At 43.8% G+C, this 14,471-nt stretch overlaps 1 protein-coding gene across 5 annotated transcripts in view; it reads right to left on the reverse strand.

The window, feature by feature from the left end:
• The window catches only part of SSUH2 (ssu-2 homolog), a 121,470-nt gene that overhangs the window by 72,415 nt on the left and 34,584 nt on the right, over positions 1 to 14,471 (reverse strand). The window lies entirely within an intron of this gene.

Consider the following 14,471-nt stretch of genomic DNA (forward strand, 5'->3'; position numbering starts at 1 on the left):
TTTACAGATGAGAAAATTGAGGCTCAAGGTCACACAACTCATGACTGGTAGATTCCTTCAGGTCAGCTGGACTCAGAAGCCCAAGCTCTGAAGATCTATAGGATTCTGCCTTCTCCAGTAAGCTACCCCATAAGTCTATGCTATCTTAGAGTGCTCCAGCTGTTGGAAAGTTCCTCCTTACATGAAGCCCCAAATCTGCTTCTCTGGAATGACCTCTAGTGCTCTGAGACCTCCTACTTGTCTTCAAGGACACATCTAATCCATCTGCCTCTTGATTTGGAGAAAGAGGTAGCAACCTGTATTAGTCAGTGTTCTCCAGAACCAACAGCATGTGTGTGTGTGTCAATACTATGAGATTTATTAAAGGAATTGATTTGCACAACCATGGGGATGGGCAAGTCCAAATTAAGGTAGGCTGTAAGTTGAGAACTCTGCTGAAGGTGGCGATGAAGTCCCCAGGAGAAGGTGGCTAGCTAAAGTAGCAATGGAAATTCTTCTTTCTTAATGCTGAAATCATCAGTTCTTTTAGGGTCTTCAACTGATTGGATGAGACTTCTCTCATTGCTAAAGGCAATCTCCTTTGTTGACTGTAGATGCAATCAGTCATAGATACAATCAGCTGACTAATGATTTAAATTCATGAAATAACCTTACCATAACAATCAGGCCAGTGCTTGCTTGACCAAACAACTGGCCACCATAACCTGGCCAAGTTGACACATGAATTGAGCCATCACACAACCTTCAAGCTTCTTTTTGCAAATATTCAGTCTGGCCCTCACTGTGCCCTAATAATATTCATCTGCAAATAACACCCATATAAAAAGAGAGGGAGGAAAAGGGAGTCTAGAAGCCAGATACATTTTCACTGACCAATGTATTCTGGGGACCAGCAGGGTTTCTGCTGCCTGGAAAGACTAGCCTGGCAGATGGGGCCCTGAAATTCCCATGGAGTCAGATGCTGCAGGTTGGAAAGAAAACTAGTGTTTACAAGCAAAAAAAAAAAACCTGCAAAGGGATGAGAAGTGTGGGATTGGCGCCAGGATCACAGCCTCTGATTAGGAGCAGAGGCTGAAGTGATGCACATTGAAGATGGTGGAAGGGGATGCACCAAGGAATACAGATGGCCTCTAGAAGCCTCTAGAAACTGGAAAAGGCAAAGGAGATGGATTCTCTGCTAGAGCCTCCAGAAGAACGCTTTTCTGTGGACACCTTGATTTTAGGACTTCTGACTTCCAGAACTATAACAGAATAAGTTTGCATTGTTTTAAGCCACAGTGTTTGTGGTATTTGTTGCAGCAGCTATAGGAAACTAATACCTCCAGGTAAAAGTTAGGATCCTTCCACCACTACTCCTAAAAAGTTCTCTCCTTTGCTAACCCCTCTGCCACTAATGGAAGGAAAAGAAGGAGGAACAATAATTCCTTCCCTGGAAAAACAAGCAATCCTCTAATTCCCTCTTCCTGCTCTCTCCTAGCTCATTGCAATGGGCCCAAGAAGCCAGTGCTTACTGCTCGGGGCCAATGTCCACCCACCCTCTTGTTGTAACCTCCGCAGGGATCCAAAGGTGCTGGACTGCATCTCTCCTCCCCTACACCATTGTCACATCTGCCCAGGTGGGAACCAGGTGGCATTACCTCCTCTGGTTTTCTTCCAGCACTTACCGACTGCCTACTATCTGCCATCATTCTGCCTGGCACTCCATTTGCCATTGTCTGTCTCTCCAGCAGAACTGTGGAATCTGCCAGGTTGGGGTCCAAGTATTCATCACCATCTTAATCTCAGAACCTACCATGTGCCACACATTCATTATTGTTGAAATCATGCATTATTCATCTTAGTTTCCCATTGTTTGAGCCTAGCAAAAGCACTTACACTAACCTGACGTGTGCGTTGAATGAATAAATGGTCCTCAGGAAATCTTCCGTCAACACAGAAGAGTCACGTTCAATCCAACTTAAAAACAAGTCATTGTCTGCAAAGTGGGCACCTTCCCTGAATTGCCAGGACCCCTGAGCAGTAACAGCCTCAGAGCAGACTGATTTAAATCGGAGTCAATTCACCTTGAAGCTAAGATCCGCTGCCTATGGAAAACTAAGTAGATAGAAAGACAGAGAGGAGCAGTAACTTCTGTGCTTTGCCCTCCCCAACCTGAATTCAACAGAATGGTATTTCAGCTGAAGCATGGGCTCGTGTACAGTCCATTGAGTCCCTAGAATATCAGGACGATTCTGGATTGGCTGCCATGAAGCTCAAAGAAAGATGCAAAAATCCAATCCTCTGGGAATTGTGGGAAGAAGATGGCATGGGAGTAGGCAGGCAGGGCTCAGCTCTCTCAAAAAAACAACAGAAAAAGAGCCAAAAGCTGTCTGAGGAAACTGCTTTGAAGTTCATCAGAACAGGACAGTACTATACAACTCCCAGGAGGGTGAGGGACGGAGAGACAAAGAACCCAAAAGAATAATCATGAGTTACCAAACCCCAGAAGCAGCCAGGGAGGGCTCCTCTCCCCCACCCCCAAGATATTAAGCTGGGATAAAACCCCTGGCTCACTGTAGCCCACTGAGTGGGGAACAGACGTCTTCCTCCCCATCAGCTGTTTACAAGGGAAAAGGAAAGGGAAGTCAGTGGGCTTTTCTTCAGTGAATTTGGCAGGTAGAACCCACTTTGAGTCTTGGCTCTGGCCAGACAAAAACAAAAGAAAGCAGAGATTGAAACACCTCTTGGAAAGGTGTGCTGACAAGCAGCATCTGCTGGCTGGTCTGCAAATTGCATAGATAAGAACTGCTTTTCATTTTCTCTGTACCCTAACTCCTGGGGGAAAATCTATACCCCATTAGTGAGTCCCGGGCACGATGTTGATAACTTAAGCTGGGTAATTTTAAAGACTTAGAATAAGTTGAACCAGATATCAAAAAAGAGATGTGGAGGGAAAAAACCATAGGCAAGAAATAGAAATTGTCCATCAGAGTAAATCCCCAACATATTCAGATACCTAGACCTCAGCAAAAAATTACAAACCATACTAGGAAACAGAAAGGATGGCCCAGACAATGAAACAAACCAAATACCTGAAGGGATACAGGATTTAAGACAATTAATCAATGATTATCACACAACTCTCCTAAATCAATCCAAAGAATTGATAGAAAATATAACTAAAAAGATAAATGATATTAAGAAGACATTGGGTGAGCATAAAGAACAATTTCAAACCCTTCAAAGTAAAGTAACACAGTTTATGTGAATGAAAGATACATGGATGAGATTAAAAATACATTAGAGTGGGAGCAGATGTAGCTCAAGTGGCTGAGTGCCTGCTACCCTTTTATGGGGTCCTGGGTTCAATTCTTGGTACCTCCTAAAAACAAACAAAAAAAATACATAAATAAAATGAAAAATAAAAAACAAACAAGTGAAAAAACCAGCTCTCATTTGGGATGTAGCTCAGTGGTTGAGCACCTATTTCCCATGTACAAGGTCCTGGATTTAATCCCCAGTACCTTCTTTTAAGAAACACGCAAGAGGCACATAGGAGCAGATTTGAGTTGCTCAAAGACAGAATTAGTGATTTCAAAGACAGAACATCTTAACTGGAAAGACAGGAGAATAGGAAAAGAAGAGAATGGAAAAAAATGGAACAGAGTCTCAGGGAATTGAATGACAATGGGAAATGCACAAGCATATGGATTATCAATGTGCCAGAAGGAGAAGAGAATGGAAAAGGACCAGAAAGAATATTTGAGAAAATAATTTCCAAAATCTTCCCAGGCCTTGAGAAAGACATATATACCAATATCCGAGAAGAACACACCTGAAATAGAATAAATCTGAATATACCTACCCTGAGATACCTACTATTCAGAATGACAAATATCAGAAGCTAAAGAGAGGATTCTGAAAGCAGCGAGAGGAAAGCAAAGCATCACATACAAGGGAACCTTGATAAGATTAAGTTCTAACCTCTCATCAGAACCCACAGAAGCAACAAGAAAGTGGTGTGATGGATTTAAGAAACTGAAAGACAAAAACTGCCAGCCAAGAATTCTATGTCCGGCAAAACTGTCCTTCAAAAATGAGGGTGAGTTCAAAGTTTTCACAGACAAACAAAAACTGATAGAATATGTTACCAAAAGACCAGAATAATAAGAGATACTAAAGAAAGTGCTACAAGCTGAAAGGAAAAATCAAGGGCAAGAGACTTGGGAAAGAGTGTAGAAATGAAGATTATTAGAAAGGGTAAATGAAAGGTTAAAAAGACAGACAATAGTATGATATGACAGCAGAAAGCCAAAGGACAAAATGGATGACATAAGTAATACTATTACAGTAATAACATTGAATATAATTTAACTCACCAATCAAAAGACAGACTGGTAGAATGGATTTTAAAAATATGAGCCACCTATATGTTGTCCACAAGAGACTCACCTCAGATGTAAAGACAGAGCCAGGTTAAAAGTGAAAGAATGAAAACAGATAATCCAGGCAAATAGTAACCAAAAAAGAACTGGAGTAGTGATACCAATATTGGACAGTACAGATTTTAAATGCAAAACTGTTATAAGGGATGAAGCAAGTAATTAAATATTCATAAAAGGGGCGATTTGGCAAGAGGAAATAACTATACTTAATATTTATGCACCTAACCATACAGCCCCAAGATACACGAGGCACACACTGGCAAAGCTGAAGGGAGAAATTGATATCTCTACAATAGTAGTTGGAGACTTCAATACACCACTGTCAGTATTGGGTAGAACATCTGGATAGAGGATAAATTAAGAAACAGAAAAACTTGAATAATATGATAAATAAACTAGACCTAGCAGACATCTTCAGAGCATTGTACCCCAAAACAGCAGGAGATACTTTCATTTCAAGTGCTCATGGATTCTTCTCCAAGATAGGACCCAACTGTTGAGTCGCAAGACAAGTCTTAAATTTAAAAAGACTGAAATTATACAAAACACTTTCTCTGATCATAACAGAATGAAGCTGGAAATCAATAATGAATGGAAAAAGGGAAAATTCAAAAATATATGGTGATTAAACAATATAGTCTTAAAGGGTCAGTGGGTCAAAGAAGAAATTATAAGAGAATTCAGCAAATATCTTGAGATGAATGAAAATGAGAACACAATATATTAAAACCTATGGGAAGCTGCAAAGGCCGTGCTGAGAGAGAAGTTTGTAGCCCTTAAAGCTTACATTAAAAAAGAAGAGCTAAAACTAAAGATCTAATTGCTCACCTGAAGGAACTAGAAAAGGAACAACAAACAACCCCAAACCAAGCTGAAGGAAAGATAGAGCAGAAATAAATGAAATCAAGAACAACAACAAAAAAAAAACCAATAGAGAGAATCCAAAAAAACAAAAGTTGGTTCTTTGAGAAGATCAACAAAATCGGCAAACCTTTAGCTACACTAACAAAGAAAAATAGAGAGAAGACACAAGTAAAGAAAACCAGAAATGAGAAATGAAAGGGAGGACATTACCAATGACCCCGCAGACATAAAAGTGATCATAGGAGGATAGTATGAACAACCGTATGCCAAAAACTGGACAATTTAGACAAGATGGACAAATTCCTAGAAACACATGAATTACCTACACTGACCCTAGAAGAAACAGAAGACCTCAACAAACCAATCACAAGTGAAGAGACTGAGAAAGTCATCAAAAACCTGCCAAAGATGAAAAGCCCAGGACAGATAGTTTCACGGGTGAATTCTACAATCATTCTAAGATGATCTAATACCAATCTTGTTCAATCTCTTCCAAAAAATTGAACAGGAAAAAATGTTAACAAACTCATTCTATGAAGCCAATATCACCCTAATACCAAAACCAGATAAAGATACTATGAAAAAAGAAAATTACAGACCAATATCTCTAATGAATATAGATGCAAAAATCCTCAACAAAATACTTTGCAAACCAAATTCAAAAGTACATTAAAATAATTATACACCATAATCAAGTGGGTTTTATCCCAGTTATGTAAGTGTGTTTCAACATAAGAAAATCAATTAGTGTAATCAACTATTAATAAACTGAAGAAGAAAAATCACAAGCAGAAAAGGCATTTGACCAAATACAGTACCCTTTCTGGATTAAAAAACACTCTAAAAGATAGGAATAGAAGGATATTTTCTTGATATGGTAAAGTGCATATATGAAAAACATACAGCTAGCATTGTACTCAATGGTGAAAGACTAAAAGCTTTCCCACTGAAATCAGGAACAAGACAAGGATGCCCACTGTCACCATTGTTATTCAATATTGTGCTAGAAGTTGAAGCTATAGCAATTAGGCTAAATAAAGAAATAAAAGCACCCAAATAGGAAAGGAAGAGGTAAAACTTTCACTATTCGCTAATGATATGATCCTATGCATAGAAAATCCTGAAAAATCCACAACAAAGCTACTAGAATTAAAAGACAAATTCAGCAAAGTGGCGGGATACAAGACTAATATGAAAAAATCAATAGTGTTTCTATACACTACTGATGTGCAATCTGAGGAGGAAACCAGAAAAAAAATATTGCACTTATAATAGTGACTAAAGGAATCAAATATTTAGGAATAAAGCTAACCAAGGACATAAAGGACCCATATTGAGAAAACTATAAAATATTACTAAAAGAAATTGAAGACGGGAAGCGGACTTAGCCCAATGGATAGGACGTCCGCCTACCACATGGAAGGTCTGCAGTTCAAACCCCGGGCCTCCCTGACCCATGTGGAGCTGGCCCACATGCAGTGCTGATGCACGCAAGGAGTGCCGTGCCATGCAGGGGTGTCCCCCACGTAGGGGAGCCCCACACACAAGGAGTGCGCCCCATAAGGAGAGACACCCAGCGCAAAGAAAGTGCAGCCTGTCCAAAATGGTGCCACACACACGGAGAGCTGACACAAGATGACACAACAAAAAGAAACACAGATTCCCGGTGCCGCTGATAAGGATAGAAGCGGTCACAGAAGAACACGCAGCGAATGGACACAGAGAGCAGACAACTGGGGGTGGGGGGGGGGTGTGAGGGGGGAGGGGAGAGAAATAAATTAAAAATAAATCTTAAAAAAAAGAAAAGAAACTGAAGAGACTTAATGGAATGACATTCCATGTTCATGGATGGAAGACTAAATATCGTTAACATGTCAATTCTGCCCAAACTGATTTACGGATTCAAGGCAATGCCAATAAAAATCCCAATAGCCTTTTTTGCAGAAATGGAAAAGCCAATAATCAAATTTATTTGGAAGGGTAAGGGGCCCTGAACAGCCAAAAATGTCTTTAAAAAGAAGAACAAAGTTGGAGGGCTTTCGTTCCTGACTTTAAAGCACATTACTTAGCTACAGTGGTGAAAACAGCATGGTACTGGCATAAAGACAGACAGATTGACCAATGGAACCAAATCGAGAACTCAGAAGTAGACCCTCACATCTCTCATCAAGTGATTTTTGAGAAGTCTCTTAAGTCCACCCACTTGGGCCAGAATAGTCTATTTAACAAATGGTGCTTGGGAGAAGTGAATAACCATATCCAAAAGAAAGAAAGAGGACCCCTATCTCACACCTTATACAAAAAATAACTCAAAAGGAATCAAGGACCTAAATATAAAAGCAACAACCATATAACTCCTAAAAGAAATGTAGGAAAACATCTTCAAGATCTTGTGGTAAGGGAGCAGATGTGGCTCAAGCAGTTGAGCCCCTGCTTCCCACATGGGAGGTACTGAGTTCAGTTCCTGGTGTCTCCTAAAAACAAACAAGCAAACAAATGAAAAAACCAACTCAGGGGAGCCACTGTGCTCAGTGGTTGAACGCCATCTTCCTACTTATGAGGTCCCCAAGTTCAATGCCCCACCCTGGTACCTCAAAAAAAGAAAAATATCTTGCGGTAGGTGGTAGTTTCTTAAACCTTATACTCAAAGCATGAGCAACAAAAGAAAAAATAGGTAAATGGGTCCTCCTCAAAATTAAACATTTTTTACACTTCAAAAGACTTTGTCAAAAGCCAACTCAATGGGAGAAAATATTTGGCAATCACATACTTGATAAGGGTTTTAATATCCATGACATACAAAGAGATCCTACAACTCAACAATAAAAAGATAAACTACCCAAATGAAAAAAGGGCAAAAGACTTGAAAAGACAATTATCTTGAAAAAAGGTTCAATATCACCAGCAATTAAGGAAATGCCAATCAAAACTACAATGAGATATCATTTCACGCCTCTTAGACTGGACACCGTTAAAAAGAGAGAGAACTACAAGTGTTGGAGAGGACGTGGAGAGATGGGGACACTTAGGCACTGTGCCAAAGCAGGGGAAACTGGTCCCTGTCCTTCCTTGTTCAGGAGGAATCTACTTTGCCTCTGAGGTGAGAGAAGAGAGAGGGAATCTTTTCCAGCCTCAAGGAAGAGCAGTGAAAATGCCCTGTTCAGAAACCACACACAGCAGGCTCTGGGGAAGGAGCCTGAGCAGACATGGATGGGAACAGCATTTGCCATTATCTCTCAGAGCCCCAGCAGGCCTTGATCTGTGAGAACAGCAGGAGCTTTGGCATGTAGCACACCTTTATTAATTCATAGAGACCTGACTTTCAGGAGTGGTCTGGAGGCTTGGATTTTTTTTTTTTTTTTTTTTTAACAAATTCAGGTATTATCTGACAAGTGCAGAGGTGGATAGAACAGTCACCTCCATCATTCTAGATGGTCTATCTCTATTAATGCATCCTGAGATTACATTGTTCTCTTTGGGAAACCATTCCAAAACTCACCCAAATCTCTCATGATAGGAAGCTACAGTATCCTTGTCCTCATGATACGAAGTAGTAAAGTGAAGCTTGGAGGGGAGTGGCCCTCTCCTGGGCATATTGCTAGCTCTCCTGGTTCATCTGTCTCCATATCTCAATCTCTCCCTTCCACCAACCAAATCTCCTTCATCCCTTCTGTTTCCTCTGTAAATTGGAGAAACTGGGTCTCTCCCAGCATCGCCATGCTATCATCTGTCTTCTAAACGCAGACCCTGAGAGCCAAGTAGTGGCCCTTGTAGAAAATAGAAGCCCCTTTCCCTAGACCTAAAACTCCAAGAAAAAAAAAGTTTTCCTTTTTCTGCTACACTTTCTATCCTTACCTGCCTTGGAGACTTTTGCACAAGTGATAAATCTTGCTGGTTAATAGCAGTCCTCAATTTTGGCAGTTAATTGAATCTTCAGCCCGGGATGCGGCAGCTCTCTCAGCGAGTCGCCTGTGTAATCGTCCCCTTTCCCATCACTTCCCCTTTACACACTCCACAAATTTATGTCTTCCTGCACATCCCATTTGCAAAGATTTTTTCTCTCTCTCCACTAGCAAGTCAAACAGCAACAACAAAATTGCCTTTAAAATGAGAACTCAGAGTCCTCCAGGAAACCCCGGGTACAAATGGGCTTCAGAAAATCACTGCCTCCTCTGTCTAGTCCTGGCAGAAGCATCACCCTGGGGTTCATTTTAAATTTTGTCTCCCTGCATGTTCTTTGAAACATTTCCTCCGCGGAGTCCCAGGCCCTCTGGTGTTCTGTCGCTTTCTTGTAGCATATGAGGCGCAGCTACCATGGAAGAGCTTGGGCAGGTCTTACCATCTGCAGGTAAGAAAACTGAGGCTGGGAAGCGGATGTTGCTCAACTGATAGAGCAACCGCCTACCACTTGGGAGGTCCAGGATTCAAACCCAGGATTCCTGACCTGTGTTGTGAGCTGGCCCATGTGCAGGGCTGCGGCGTGCAAGGAGCTCCGTGCCACGCAGGGGTGTCCCCCACGTAGGGGAGCCCCATGCACAAAGAGTGCACCCCATAAGGAGAGCCGCCCAGCATGAAAGAAAGTGCAGCCTGCCCAGGAATGACGCTGCACACACCGAGAGCTGACGCAGCAAGATGATGCAACAAAAAGAGACACAGATTCCCAGTGCAGCTGAGACTGCAAGTGGACACAGAAGAACACACAGTGAATGGACACAGAGAGCAGACAATGGGCGGGGTGGGGGGGAGGGGAGAAATAAATTTTTTAAAAAAACTGAGGCAGAGGGAGGCACAGTGGCTGACCTGACGTTAGCCGCAGGGCCCGGAAAAGACTTCAAGGCTAAGGATTCCCGGGTCAAGCGTTCTTTCCACCTCATCACCTCCGGAAACGGGATTGTCCTGATGAAAGGAGAGGCAGCTCTATTCTGGCCCACTCCGCCCTGCCTGCCTCATTCCAACCATCCTTCCAGCCTGGCTCAGAGGCCGCCGCCTCCAGGCAGTGCTCCCGCCCTCCTCCGTCCACAGCACGTTCCCCTCCCTCTGAACTCCGAAATGCGTGTGCACCGCCCTCTGCCCTCATCACCAGCTGGAGGCCGCGCCCCTTTCACTCACAAATGAGCCACTTCACGCAGAGCAAGCGTGTGTCAGCACAGGGCCAGGCCAGCGCCAACCCCCAAGGCCCGGGTAAGTGCTATTACTAGTGCGGCTCATTGTTCCGGCCGCTGTGACCCCAGATTTCGTGACATGAAGACAACTGTGCCCGTGAACTCTGGGTAGAGACTCACAGAGGGCACTGAGAGAACAGCTTGTCCCGTGATGTCTGCAGCTTCCGCTGGAAGACGCCAGGGCGAGCAGGGCCTTCAGGTCTGGGGCCTGGGACCATCTGAAGGCCGGCTCCCTCACGAGGCTGTCGGCTGCGGGTGGCCGATGGCTGGGGGCCCTGGGGCCTCCGTCTGTGGCCTGTCCACCTGGGCTAGTCTGGGCTTCCTCGCCCCAAGGAGTCTGAATTCCAACCTGAGAGAAGGAGCGGTCCAGGGAGCTGTTGCCTCTGTACGGCCTAACCTTGAAAGTCACCTGGCATCAGCCTGCTGTGCTGTTTGATGAGAATTATCCAAACCCCTGCCGAGATTTAAGGGGAAGGGGCCCGGACCCGTCTCTTGGTGGAAGGCCCGTCAGTCCCGTTGTAAGGCTGCATGGATGCAGCCTTCTGTGGAAAATGGAATCTTGTTGTTTTAATCATCACTTCTCTTTTAGGCTGTGTTTCTTCTCCATCTCTCGCAACAATGCTTCCACTGGTTGTCCTACCTTTTCCCCAGACTTTTTGGCCCTTGGAGGAAACAGAGCTCAAGCTTGGGCTCAGAGATGTGCCGTCTTCCACGTGAACAGCGACATTCTTTCTTTGTCCCAATATCTTTGCAGGAGGAAGTGCGTATCCCCAGGATCTGGGGGAAGTGGGGGACTAGGTCAGGGAATGGAAATAAGCCCAGTTAACTCCTAAGAGACTAAGTGGCAGAGTTTTCCAGTTGCCTATCATTTCTCCTTTATCCTTAGTGATGCTGTGATAATGTGCTCAGTCACCAATTTACTGTCCTAGCCTCCTTCGCCAAGAGGAGTAGCCAACAAGATAGAAACAAAAGTTATTGGGAGAGCAGTGTAGCTCAAGTGGTTTGAGGCACTGCTTCCCACATAAGAGGTCCCGGGTTCAATTCCCAGTACCTCCTAAAAACAAACCAAGCGAAAAAACCAACTCTCATTGGGGATCAGATATAGCTTAGTGGTTGAGTGCCTGCTTCTCAGGTACAAGGCCCTGGGTTCAATCCCTAGTACCTCCTTTAAAAAAAAATTATTGGGTGGGATTTCTGGGAAAGATTTGCAATGAAGGTAAAACAGCTGACAGAGCCTTTTCTTTTTCTTGCTTCCTCTTCTTTCTTCTTGTCTAGACTCATATACAGTGGCTGGAAACAGCAGCCATCTTGTGCCTTTGAGGTGGATTTGACATCATGGAACCACATAGCTCTGAATTGTGAACCTCTGGACTTTGTGTTATGAGTGAGAGTGACAAAAATCCCTACCTTATTCAAACCACTCGTATTCTCCATCCTTACTATTATCCAAGCATAATTACTTATAAATCCCTCATCTTCTTCAGCTTGCTGATTAGCTAGCCCTCCTGCCTCCCCCCTCACCCAGCTCCAACTCACCCTCCATGGGGGCACTTGTAAGAAAAGGAGTTTAGTTTAGTTTTCACATAAAGGAAGAAAATATTAATTAATGTTACCTGGCAGCCTACTGCCTCAGTCTCCCACTCCAGGATTAAGCAGGAACAAAGGAAACCAGCTTAAGCCAGTCCTATAGGCAGTAAAAAGGATGCACAAGAAAGAGCTAAGTCAATACCAATCCAGCACTAAATTCCATTCCTTATTTGGCTAAAGGAGCAGGTAAAAGCTAAAACAGTTGGAATGTGGTGGGGGAAGTGGTTAATAAAAACTGGGAAACTTGCACGGGAAAGTTAGACTTCTCCGATAGGCTGGAACCTCTGAAGTATCCAATCTATGGAGAAACAGAGGAAGGGCTTGCGTGCTAGGCTTGGGGGGATAAATTGTGTCATTTTCTTTGTTCAGTGCACCAGCCACGTTTTCTGGTTGTGATCCCCTTCTTGCAAGATTGGGAATAAATTCTCACATATAAAGGCTCCACATTCGGGTGAGCTTTATTTTCTTCCAGAAGATTTCTTTCTTACGACAGCACTGCTGATCTGCCTCACACACAAATCTGAAAATGACCGCTCTGAAGCCTTCGGTGGCCCCCCAGAACCTCTAGATCCGGGGTTCTTTAGCCAGGGGTCATTGAGCTTGAATTGAAATTCAAAAATTACATTATTCTTGTGGCAACGTGTGGGTGAGGGTGTGATATATTTACTAAATAATACTGAGTATTGATGTGGGCTATGGGTGGGAGGCTCTTTGTCTCTTCAGAGATAACCTAAGCTGTCTGTCCTGACCTGTGGGTGTGGGACAGTGAGAGGCTGCAGTCCTGCCCTTGGTGACCATGGCAACGACTCCAGTCCTGGGAGGCCATTTAGCAAAGCAAACTCTATATACATACCAGTCAGTCCAGGGAGACTCTGATGGTGGTGATGCCAAAACTTAAGGGAACTTGGACTTGGCCTCGAATGGGCAATATAATATAGCCTGTGCATAACTTCAAAATCATTTAATTCTGTATCCAAGTGTGCCTAGCCTCTAGAAATCCAGTTAAGTGACATGGGCTTTGAATATTCAGAAAGGATGTAAGACTGAATGTGTATTCAAGGTTGCATCCAGACGGAATGTGGGCAAGACGCCAATTCAAGCTCACCTGAAATGTGGGCGATATGTTAATTGAAAACCTACCTGGTACTCAGGCAAAGACTTAACTAACAAAGAAAGTAGTTTTCTTTAATAAAAGCACTATTTGATTCCCCACCCTGTATAAAAGGAACTTGAAAATCTTGTTCGAGGCTCAGGTTTGAAACAGAAAGCTCCCGAGTCCGGCCGGCGTCAATAAACCATTTTTCCTTCTCAAAATCATTCCTGAGTCCTGGCCTTTCTATACGCAAATAATTGAACCTCTCTCAACTTCTTCAACGGTACAGTGTGGACTTAGTAAGGGGTCCGTGGTTTTCACCTGACCGGCAAAGGGGTCCATGGAATGAAAAAGGTAAAGAACCCTGCTCTAGATGCAATCCGTGCTCTCTCCTACTCGGCAGCAGGCTCCCTCACTCCCAGGCCTGAGCCACACTCCCACCTCGGCCCCTGGTCGCCGCGCGCTCCAGCCGCGCCGCACCTCTCACCATTGCAGGTCACACGCCTCCTCTGGAACCCAGAGCCCTTCCGCCTGCAATGTTCTATGCTCTTCCTCTGAGCCCTAAATCTAAAGGCCCTTCCTCTGGGAAGCCTTCCCTTATACCTCAGAGGCCGCTGTTGCCCCTAGGGGCTTCTAAGGCAAGATCTTTGTAAAATTTCTCTAATTTGTAGCATCTAAGAAAAGTGCACCCTTGTAGCAGTTTGACATGGTTATGAATTCCAAAAATAGATATCTTCGAATTATGTTTGTAAACTGGTCTGAACCTGGGCATGATTAAGTTATGATTAGGGCTTTGATGGGGCCACATCATGAGGGCATTGGGTCCCCCTGCCCTTGGTGGGTGGGGACTCACAGATAAAAGGCATGGCAAAGGACAGAGTTGAGGGTTTCTGATGTTGGAGTTTTGATAAGTTGGTGTTTGATGCTGAAGCCTTAAGCTGGAGCCCCAGGAAGTAAGCTCACAGAGGAAACAGAAGCCAGCCCCAGGAAGAGGGGAACCCTGAACCCAGGAAGAAGCAAGCCCTGGGAAGAGAGGAACCCTGAGCCCAGAGAGAAGCAAGACCCTGGAAGAGAGGAACCCAGGAAGCTTGAGCCCTCGCAGACGTCAGCAGCCATCTTGCTCCAACACGAGAAAATAGACTTTGGTGAGAGAAGTAACTTATGCTATGGCCTGATATCTCTAAGCTCCTACCCCAGATAAAGACACTTTATAAAAACAAACCAATTTCTGGTATTTTGCACCAGCACCCCGTTGGCTGACTAATACAACCCTACTGATGCATGTGAAGATCCTGGGGTCCGCGCATCTCCTGAAAGCTGCCTGCAGGGGCAGGGCCGAGG

This window comes from Dasypus novemcinctus, chromosome 26 (genome assembly GCF_030445035.2).
Source record: "Dasypus novemcinctus isolate mDasNov1 chromosome 26, mDasNov1.1.hap2, whole genome shotgun sequence".
In the NCBI taxonomy this organism is placed as follows: Eukaryota; Metazoa; Chordata; class Mammalia; order Cingulata; family Dasypodidae; genus Dasypus; species Dasypus novemcinctus.